The following is a 9449-nucleotide window of genomic DNA, read 5'->3' on the forward strand; positions in this document are numbered from 1 at the left end:
GGCGCGGGACAAGGCGCGGCGGCGGATCGGGCCGCGGGGGCCCCGCACGGGCCTCGCGGGCCCGCGGGCGGCGGCGAACTGGGGACCGGGCGGCGGCCACTAGGAGGCCGACACGTGGCGGCGGACGGGGAGGCCGGACATGTCCGTCGGCGGCGGGTGTGTCCGACGGCGGCGGGAGGAGTTGGATCTAGGGTTAGGGGGGAGAAGAACCGTGGATTTCGGAGGGGGGTGTATATATAGGCATAAGTGGAGCTTGGAGAGTCCAAATGAGGTGCGGTTTTCGCCCACACGATCGTGATCGAACGCCCTAGGACATGGAGCAGAGTTTGGTGGGTTTTGGGCCAAATTTGTGGGGTGTTGGGCTGCAACACACACGAGGCCTTTTCGGTCCCTCGGTTAACCGTTGGAGTATCAAACGAAGTCCAAATGATACGAAACTTGACAGGTGGTCTACCGGTAGTAAACCAAGGCCGCTTGGCAAGTCTCGGTCCAATCCGGAAATGTTTAATCCCCACACACGAAAGAAAGCTAGAAATGGCCACCGGAGGAGAACGAAGCGCCGGAATGCAAAACGGACAACGGGGAAAATGCTCGAATGCATGAGATGAACATGTATGCAAATGCAATGCACGAGATGACATGGTATGAGATGCATGAAAATGAAAACAACACACGGAGACAAAGACCCGAACCCGAGAAATAAATATAACTTGACACCGGAAACGGCAAGAGTTGGAGTACAAATGGGGAAAGTTACATCTGGGGCGTTACAACACTCCACCACTACGAAAAGATCTCGTCCCGAGATCTAGGACTGAAAGAACTCCGGGTACTCAGAACGGAGGTGATCCTCTCGTTCCCAGGTAGCTTCACGGTCGGAATGGTGAGACCACTTAACTTTGAGGAATTTGATTGACTTGTTGCGAGTCTTGCGTTCAGTCTCTTGAAGAATAGCAACTGGGTGCTCACGATAGGAGTTATCTTCTTGGAGCTCAATGTCCTCGAAGTTGACGGTGCGGTCAGGAGTCTTGAAGCACTTTCGAAGCTGAGAGACATGGAACACATCATGAACATTTGCAAAGTTTGAAGGAAGCTCGAGTTGATAGGCGAGGTCGCCTCTCTTGCTGACAATCTTGAAAGGTCCCACGTATCTAGGGGCAAGCTTCCCTTTGATACCGAAGCGACGAGTACCTTTCATAGGAGAGACGCGGAGGTAAACGTGATCTCCGATCTCGAAAGCCAGATCACGGTGCTTACTATCATAGTAGCACTTCTGGCGGGATTGAGCTGCTTTGAGGTTATCACGAATGACTTTGCACATATCTTCTGCTTCTGTGATTAAGTCATTGCCCAGCAGCTGACGTTCACCGGTTTAAGACCAGTTGAGAGGGGTACGGCACTTCCTGCCATACAGAATTTCAAAGGGGGCCTTGCCCGAACTTGCTTGAAAGCTGTTGTTGTATGAGAATTCAGCATAAGGAAGACAATCCTCCCACTTCATGCCGAAGGAGATCACACAAGCCCTGAGCATATCTTCCAGAATCTGGTTGACACGCTCGACTTGACCGCTCGTTTGAGGATGGAAAGCTGTGCTGAAGCGGATGTTGGTGCCCATGGCTTTCTGAAAAGAATCCCAAAACTTGGAGGTAAAGATGCTGCCACGGTCTGAAGATATCACTTGAGGAATACCGTGCAGAGAGACAATGCGAGAGGTATAGAGTTCCGCCAATTGAGCTGCAGTGATCGACTCTTTGATAGGCAGAAAGTGAGCCACTTTGGTGAGCTTGTCGATGACAACAAATATAGCATCATTGCCACGCTTGGACTTTGGAAACCCAGTCACGAAGTCCATTTCAATGTGGTCAAACTTCCATTCTGGAATGGCAAGAGGTTGGAGGAGACCAGCTGGCCTTTGGTGTTCTGCCTTCACTCTTCTGCAGACATCACATTCATTCACGAATTGAGCGATCTCGCGCTTCATTCGAGTCCACCAATAAGCTTGCTTGAGGTCCTGATACATCTTCGTACTACCAGGGTGGATGGAGAGGAGAGAGTTGTGAGCCTCGTTCATGATCACCTTACGAAGTTCACCTTTGGGCACAACAATTCGATCCTCGAAGAAGAGAGTGTCCTTGTCATCAAGTCGGTAGCACTTGTACTTGGACTGACTCTTTGCAATACCAATCTTCACCTTCTTCACCATAGCATCAAGAAGTTGGGCTTGGCGAATCTGGTCTTCTAAGGTAGGAGAGACTTGAAGGTTGGCGAGGAAACCTTGAGGAACAACTTGCAGATTAAGTTTGCGGAAAGCTTCACAAAGCTCGGGTTGATACGGCTTGAGAATCAGACTGTTGCAATATGCTTTTCTGCTCAAAGCGTCAGCAATCACATTAGCCTTGCCTGGAGTATACTCGATACTCGGATTGTACTCTTGAATCATTTCGACCCATCGAGTCTGCCTGAGGTTGAGATTAGGCTGAGTGAAGATGTACTTGAGACTCTTGTGATCAGTGAAAATATCCACTTTCCTTCCCAATAGAAGATGTCTCCAAGTCAACAAAGCATGCACAACTGCCGCCAACTCGAGATCATGAGTGGGGTAGTTCTTCTCATTAGGTTTCAACTGGCGAGAGGTATAAGCAACAACTTTCTTCTCTTGCATCAGTACAGCACCGAGACCTTGGAGAGAGGCATCACAAAAGACTTCATACGGCTTGGTTTCATCAGGTGGAGTCAGAACTGGAGCAGAGATCAATTTCTCTTTCAAAGCGTTGAAAGCAATATCACACTCCGGAGACCAAACGTATTTGACGTGCTTCTGAAGAAGATTTGAGAGAGGCTTGGCGATCTTAGAAAAGTTTTCAACGAATCTTCTGCAATAGCTTGCGAGACCGAGAAAACTGCGGAGTTGCTTTACGTCCTGAGGAGGTTCCCAATTCACAATTGCAGACACCTTCTCAGGATTCACGGAAATACCCTTGGCAGAGATGATATGACCAAGATAAAGAACCTCATCGAGCCAAAATTCACACTTGGAGAACTTGGCGTAGAACTGATGTTCTCTGAGCTTGTCAAGAACCAAACGCAAGTGCTTGGCATGATCTTCCTTGTTCTTCGAGAAAACCAGAATGTCGTCGAGATAGACCAAAACGAATTCATTGGTGTAGGGGTTGAAGATGAAGTTCATCATGCGAGAGAACGTCGGAGGAGCGTTGGCGAGGCCAAAAGACATGACGGTGTATTCATATGAACCAAAGCTTGTTCTGAACGCCGTCTTGGGAATATCTTGCTCACGAATACGAATCTGATGATAGCCCATACGGAGATCAAGCTTGGAGAATACTTGAGCACCCTTGAGTTGTTCGAACAGCTCATTGATGTTGGGAAGTGGGTATTTGTTCTTGATGGTCTTCTTGTTTACTGGACGGTAATCAACACAAAGTCGACTCGATCCATCCTTCTTCTTCACAAAAAGAACACCACAACCCCACGGAGAAGTACTAGGCCGAATGAGACCCAATCTTTCTTGCTCATCGAGTTGTTTCTTCAACTCCTTCAACTCTTCGGGGCCGAGCTTGTAGGGACGTTTGCACACAGGTTCCGTACCGGGCTCAAGTTCAATAACAAATTCTACCGGCCGGTTTGGAGGCATCCCTGGAAGTTCTTCTGGAAAAACTTCTTGATACTCACAAACAACCGGAATCTGCGAAATAGCATCCAATTCACCCTTCTCATTGAGAGAAAACAACCGGATGGTATTATCCCGAGCAGCAAAGACAATTACATCCTCAGACGAATGAGTCAGTTGAATCTGCCTGGCTGCACAATCAAGCTGAGCTTTATGCTTGGAGAGCCAGTCCATCCCAAGAATAAGATCAATGTCAGAATTGCCAAGAACCACCGGAGAAGAGAGAAACTTGCAGTCGCCCAAAGTGATTGTAACATCCGGAACACACACTCGAGATGTCAAGAGGCTGGCCGAAGAGTCAATAGACAACGGTCTCGGCAACATTTGAGTAACAAAATCATGCTTGGAAGCAAAAGGTCTCGAGATGAAACAATGCGATGCACAAGTGTCAAAAAGAACTTTTGCAGGAATATCATTAACAGGAAGGTTACCCATGATCACATCTGAAGAATCCTCTGCCTGAGCTGCATTCACCATATTGACCTTGGCGTGCTTGGGATTGTGCTTGACCACAGCTGTACTTGCCGATCTGACAGGAGGAGGAGGAGGAAGACGCCTCTGGTTGGTACACTTGTTGGCATAGTGACCCTTCTGTTGGCACTTGTTGCACGTGACCTCTGAAAGCGGACGGTGATACGGAGCACTCGGTCTTGGCGCTTGAGACGAAGACTTGTTCTGAAAGCCTAGGTTGGGTGGGTGGGAGAAACCACTGCCACCTTTGCTCTTCTGCTGATACGGCTGACGGAACGGAGGAGGAGGAAGCCAATACTTCTGCTGCTTGACCACTTGAGTAGAGGAAGACGGAGTAACATCTCTGGCACGCTTCCTGGAAGCATCACACCTCATCTGAGCAGCCTCTTGCTTCAGTGCCATGTTGTAGAACTCATCGTATCTCAACGGCTCAAAGAGGACAAGAGCGAGCTGAATTTCCTCACGAAGACCACCCCTGAACTGATAGATCATGCTCTTCTCATCAGGAACATCCTGCTTGGCAAAACGGGCGAGCTTCTGGAACAACTTGTTGTAGTCATAGACAGACAAAGAGCCTTGCTTCAGATTGCGGAATTCCTGACACTTACTCTCAACCACACTTTGAGGGATGTGATGAGCGCGGAAATCTTGACGGAAATCGTCCCAAGTGATAACACGTCCACCTCTGGAATCCTTGTACTGCTGGAACCATTCTGCAGCCTGATCTTTGAGCTGGAAAGAAGCGAACTTGACGAAATCTTCAGGCCTGACGTTGCTACATTCAAAATGCTTGCCCAGATCCACTAGCCAATCGTCAGCATCGGTAGCCTCAACACAACCGCTGAATGTCTTTGGGCCATTTGCGAGGAACTGGTTCAGAGTAGCAAAGTGGTGCTGATTATGGCCTTGATTCCCTTGACTGCCTTGATTGCGCTCTTGTAGGATTTGCATGATCAACTGTGTATTTGCATTAGTAGCGGCCATCACAGCTTGCCATGCTTCCGGAGGAGGCGGAGGTGGAGGCGGATCAGGATTCGGAGTCGTGCGCGTTGGAGGAGCCATCCTGAAGAGGTTGACCACCATTAGCACATAGGTAGATAACAATATAGAAGCTGAATCCAACGGAATGAAAATTGCAACATATAGTCTTCACATCCGAACAAAATGAACGAATGCATTCCTCTTCAAATGGTCACATATCCATAAATTGCGAAGCCACGAAGAATTAAGGTAGAGAAATAAATCAACAAGGTACGGATCAAGAACGAATAATCGGTAAGAAATCCCAATCTCAAACCAATATCCGTGGAAGAAGAACTAGAGCTACTAGAATTCCCACCTATGAAATTCCCGAACCTTTCCGGTTATGCAATCAGGTGTTGGGGATACAGGGGAAGCACAATATCTCACCCAACTAGCAAATCCTACATCCAGCTGTATCCATCCTTCAACACATAACCAGGAAAACTTCGGAAACCATCTACCTCAACCTTTGAAAAGCATCTGTTATACAAGTTATGGCGATACTCCCGAACTCCCGCCCCAGTACTGGGTGGCGTCGAGGTTATCTCACCAACGAACTGCATAAAAGAGATTTTCGATGTCGGCGAACATATCTCAAGTATACCAGAATTGCAACGATAAAATTGTGACGACAACACCTCGGAGCTCAACTCCCCGGGACACTGCCACAACCCCTAAAGACAGGAGGCACCAAGAACAATGTTCTCGTCACAAAACCATCGGAACAAATCCAAGATACTCGCGTGATCCTAAAAAAAGTTTTTTAGTGAAATTTGAGAAGAGAAGAGTCAAAACTCTACGCCAGGATGCCTTACCAGAGCGATGAGGAGACTGGGAAGTAAAAAGAGTTCCTAAGCTCTCCAATATATAATTCCTAAGGACTCAAAACATTTTTCTAGACACAACTCGGCTGCCAAAAATGATCAAGCAATGGGGCTCCTAAGGTCGGGGAAGGCTCTGATTACCAACTTGTAACGCCCTCGATGCGGCTATAGCTCCCACGTGTCGAGGCACGACTTAGAGACATAACCGCATTGAAAGCAATGTCGCAAGTTAGGCAATCATTACAACATCCCATGTAGTATATGATAAAAAGGGGAAGATAACATAGTTGGCTTACACTCGCCACGTCACATCAGAGTACATAAATAACATCCATCAAACAAATCACTCATGGCCCGACTACGGTGCCAAAATAGAAAAGAACCCAACATGCGACAAGGTCCTGAATCGATAACCCCAACTAGGCACCACTACTGATCATCGGGAAAGGAAACACAGTATCGCTGAGAGTCCTCGTCGAACTCCCACTTGAGCTCGTGGTCGTCAACTGGAGCAGAATCACCTGGACCTGCATCTGGAGTTGTAGTATCTGTGAGCCACAGGGACTCAGCAATCTCACACCCACGCGATCAAAACTATTTAAGCTCATAGGAATGGATAAGGCAAATATATGTGGAGCTGCAGCAAGCGACTAGCATATGTGGTGGCTAACGTATACGCAAAAGAGAGCGAGAAGAGAAGGCGAAGCACGAGCGAGAAGCTAAAGGAACATCCTGCGCAAGCATAACTCCAACACCGTGTCCACTTCCCGGACTCCGCTGAGAAGGGGCCATCACGGTAACACACACGGTTGATTCATTTTAATTAAGTTTAGTTAAAGTTATCTACAACCGGACATTAACAAATTCCCATCTGCCCATAACCGCGGGCACGGCTTTCGAAAGATCAATCCCTGCAGGGGAGTCCCAACTTAGCCCATAACAAGCTCTCACGGTCAACGAAGGAATAGACCTCCACCCAAGACACACCGATCAGACTCGGTACCTCGGTACAACAAGATGATTCGACAGGTTAAAACAAGTCCAGCAACACCGCCCGAATGTGCCGACAAATCCCGATAGGAGCTGCACATATCTCTTTCTCAGGGCACACTCAGATGAGCAATCCGTACAACTAAAACCAAACCTCGAGTTTCCCCGAGGGGGCGCTGCACAGGGCTCTAGTTCGGACCAACACTCAGAGGAGCACTGGCCCGTGGGGGGGCTAAAATAAAGATGACCTTTGGGCTCCGGAAACCCAAGGGAAAAAGAGGCTAGGTGGCAAATGGTAAAACCAATGTTGGGCATTGCTGGAAAAGCTTTAATCAAGGCGAACTATCAAGGGGTTCCCATTATAGCCCAACCGCGTAAGGGACGCACAATCCGGGAACATAACACCGGTATGACGGAAACTAGGGCGGCAAGAGTGGAACAAATCACTAGGCGAGAGGCCGAGCCTTCCACCCTTTACCAAGTATATAGATGCATTAAAATAACATAGCAATATAATGATATCCCAACAAGTAAATAAATGTTCCAACAAGGAACGGCTCCAATCTTCACCTGCAGCTAACAACGCTATAAGAAGGGCTGAGCAAAGCGGTAACATAGCCAATCAACGGTTTGCTAGGACAATGGTGGGTTAGAGGTTCAACATGGCAATTGGGAGGCTGACAAGCAAAAGGTAGGCATCGTAGCAGTGGCAAAGCAAAAGAGCGAGCAAACTAGCATAGCAAAGATAGTAGTGATTTCGAGGGTATGATCATCTTGCCTCCACAGTTGTCAGAGTTGACTGGATCCTCACAAGCAAACTCAACGGGCTCCTCGGTAGCGAACTCGTCTCCCGGCTCTACCCAACAAGACAAACAAGCAACAAGGATACAATCAACCACGGCCAAGACCAAGCAATATGATGGAACGACGGTATGCTATGCGGGATGCGATGCGGGATGCAAAATGCAAGATATGACAGGAAATGCATGAACCTGGCCTCAACTTGGAAAACCAAGTGTGCCACTGGATAGAGGGGATGAAATCGCTTGAAAACGATATAAAGATCATAGGAATCGGAGCTACGGTTTAGAAATGGCAAGCGTTTTAAGATATGACACCGGTCTGCGATTTACAGCAAGTAGGCATCTAAATGCAACGAAATGAACATGCTACAGCCACCCAACATGAAAACAAAATACATGGCAGTGAAGTACACAAGATGGTTGACAAAACACTAGCACTGAGCCATAGGCAAATTCATCCATTAAGAGGTTCAAACAAGCATGGCTAAAACGCAAATGCAAAACAGATTCCAGACTTAGTGAAATTAACACTAGTCTGAAATTTCAGATCACGATGCTCTCTTCGGAGCAGCAAAACAACATGATAGAAAACCTGAACATGACAAGTAAGAACATGGCATGGAGCTACTCAACAAGCTTAATAAAACACCCAAAGTGACCTGGGGCCAAAAGGGTTCACAAAATACTCTACCGAGCTCACGAACATAGCTCGAACACAATCAGTTTTCAGACTTAGTGAAAACTGAGACACGCTGAAATATAACTCACGAAGGCATGTAAACGAGCTCGATGCACTCACTACGGTGCAAGTCATGGCAAGGAAAGCATATAACCAGCAAGAAGGCACAATGTGCTAGCTACACATGGCAAGAACGAAGGCATAGCATGCATGGAACACTAACGGTAGGATCGGCAAAATCGCAAACAAGTTGACGATCTGCCCAGATTAACAACGAAGCAAAAGTTGAGCTTGATTGAGTCAACCTAGAGCACTCCACATATGCAACAAAAGACATGGATGGATAGAGCATAACTTAAATATCAAAACTCCCTTACTGATCATCCTCAAAAGAGGCACGGATCACTAGGAAACAAGCTGGACATATAGCATCATGAACTAAAATATCCCAGACTTAGTGAAAATCACCAAGTCTCTGAAATCTGCAATCTCAGGTACCTCTCTTCGCAAGCTTGCACAAGACAACACACACATCCTAAAAATACATGGGTGGCACCTCTGGAAAGAAGACAAAATGCTTAACAATTCATCACAAAGGGGCACAGGCATATCATGCACGAATTAAACATGGCAAAAATGACAAAAGTGCATGACGAACTAACGGATCTGCAATCTAACTCACGAAGCCTCCTTCTAACAGCATTTTGGGTAACAAGATGACCTCAAATGCAAATGATGCAATGGAATGAAATGATGTACATGTCGAAGCGAATATTTTGATATATCATACGCACAAAACGGAGCTACGGTTGCGGAGATACAAGCAGTCAAAGATTGCAAAAAAAATAAGGGGGAGAGGGAAAGTCAACCCCTAGGGTTTACTGTTCACGCGACCGGATCCAGATCGGGATCGCGGCGCGGAAGCCGAGGCGGCACCGGCGGCGGAGCTCGAGCTCGCCGGAGCTGCGGGG

This window comes from Triticum dicoccoides, chromosome 6B (assembly GCF_002162155.2).
Source record: "Triticum dicoccoides isolate Atlit2015 ecotype Zavitan chromosome 6B, WEW_v2.0, whole genome shotgun sequence".
Classification (NCBI taxonomy): domain Eukaryota; kingdom Viridiplantae; phylum Streptophyta; class Magnoliopsida; order Poales; family Poaceae; genus Triticum; species Triticum dicoccoides.